This window comes from Salvia hispanica, chromosome 5 (genome assembly GCF_023119035.1).
Source record: "Salvia hispanica cultivar TCC Black 2014 chromosome 5, UniMelb_Shisp_WGS_1.0, whole genome shotgun sequence".
Classification (NCBI taxonomy): Eukaryota; Viridiplantae; Streptophyta; class Magnoliopsida; order Lamiales; family Lamiaceae; genus Salvia; species Salvia hispanica.
The window spans coordinates 35,837,000-35,839,031 of record NC_062969.1 but is presented as its reverse complement, the minus strand read 5'-3'; the positions used below and the strand labels follow the sequence as shown (position 1 = coordinate 35,839,031).

Here is a 2,032-nt window from a genome sequence, read left to right as displayed (position 1 = left end):
TCCTTCTTTATTCATTTAATACTTACACACATTTTTCTCTCTCCAACTACACACATTTTTTCTCTTCCAAGTAAACACATTTTTTATATTAGAGCATCCACAGATGTTAACGACGTCGTCTGTCAAGCAGCCAGCACCCCTGGCCTCCTTCACTCGCTGGGCCCAGCGGGGACAACCTCGATGCATCTAGTACGTCGTGCGCTGAGGCGGAGTGGCGTTTCGTGATTGGCTCGTTTTATTTTGTTAAATTTATTTATTTCTAATAATTCATAAAAAATCAAAATAATCCCGAAAAAAAAGAAATATTTTTTGATCCCAAAATGTAGCGTTTTTTTACCATTTTTTTTTTTTTTTAAAAAATTTAACCCAAATTATCTATAAAACTCACATTCATCATCCATTCTTTACATCAACTTATCTCTCATTTATACTTCAAATTTTTGTATTTTTAATGCATTTTAATATTATGGAAATGTTTTTATTTAAATTGAATAATAGAATGTTGGGACCCTTGAGCATGTCCTTGCGGAAGAGCATGGATGTAGTGTTATTTTGAAGCGGGGTAAAAAATAAATAAAAGTGAGTCTGGCCGGCGAGCCAGAATTCAATTGGAAGGCAAAATATTTATATAAAGAAATTTTAAAAATTTGTGTGGGCATTTATAAGGAAATTGAAAACAATTTGAAAAATTATAAAACAAAATGATAAAAATAAGTATGTTGAGGAGGCAAATGCACCTTATCCCTTCATGTAGCTACGCCCTGTTTGGGCCGATCCGTGCTCTTTGGCAAGAGCACGGAGGGGAATGCTCTTAACCAAAAAAGTCCAAAAATCTTGTGCCGACCAAGAAGAAGTGTGTCATCTTAGTCGGGACAAAGGAGTAGTATTTTTTAGTGATTTAGTTTTTGATAAAAATAAAATAAAAAATTTGTCTAATTGTGGTATTTTTTATCTGATGAGCTTGTCTATTATTTTTTTATTAAATATTTTATTTGTTAGTTAATGATAAGGGTATAACCCAAGATTCTATTTTAATAAATGAGATTGGTCTTGAAGTATAAATTGAGGCTAATTTTCTATACTTTATTATAAATTGTAGTGTATAATTTAAAACGGCCTAAGTAGACCCGAGTCTTCGTAAATTTTAGTTAATGTTTGTAAGGAAAGCTCACAAAATAATCAAAAGTAGATTAAATCACATCTTTTTATATAAAACTATTTTAAAAAAATTAAAATTGGTGCACGAGTACCGCAAGCGAATTAATAACTTAAAAGCACTAGCACTGGACGAATAGAAATTTCACCAGAATGAAGTAAAAGTTAAAAAAAATAATGATCATGAGAGCACTATAGTGTGGAAAATATTTATGGGTCAAAATGGCAGCCCCTCATATACAAAATTGATTCTATAAGAATGGAAGATTAGGGAATCCCAAACAAACACCAACAATAACAATTCCTTGTTAACAAACATGACATTCCTTTCTTTTAGGATTACCATCTTTTGCATTTTATGCATCACTAGACTGCCCATATTTGCATCTGAGTACCAAAATAAAAACACCTTAGAAACCTACATTGTTCATGTTGAGGGACCTGATGCAAACCTTTGTCTCATTTCCCAGTCCGAAGATCTAGAGAGCTGGTACCGCTCTTTCTCCCGGCTCCACAGCTAGCACGAGTGAGGACGAAACGCGTCTAGTTTACTCATACCGCCATGTTAAAGGGGTTCGCTGCTAGGCTTTCACCCACCAAGTAAAAGGGCATGGAGAAGAAGAAAGGATTCATCTTGGCAGGCCTCAGAAGCCCATGTCTCTGCATACAACACACTCTCCCCCTTCTTGGGGTTGAACCAGAACACAGGCTTCTGGAAACACTCCAATTATGGTAAAGGTGTGATTATTGGAGTCTTGGACACCGGAGTACTGCCTGAACATCCGTCCCAGCGACAAGGGATGCCTCCGCCACCAGCTAGGTGGAAGGGGAAGTGCCAATTCAACCCAAAAACCCTGCCAAAAAAAAAATTTGGGGG

The 2,032-nt window shown here is 35.9% G+C and overlaps 1 pseudogene; it reads left to right on the top strand.

Annotated features, from left to right (window-relative positions):
- Positions 1 to 1,765: 1,765 nt before the first annotated feature.
- LOC125189934 overlaps positions 1,766 to 2,032 on the top strand; it is a 1,299-nt pseudogene continuing 1,032 nt past the window's right edge.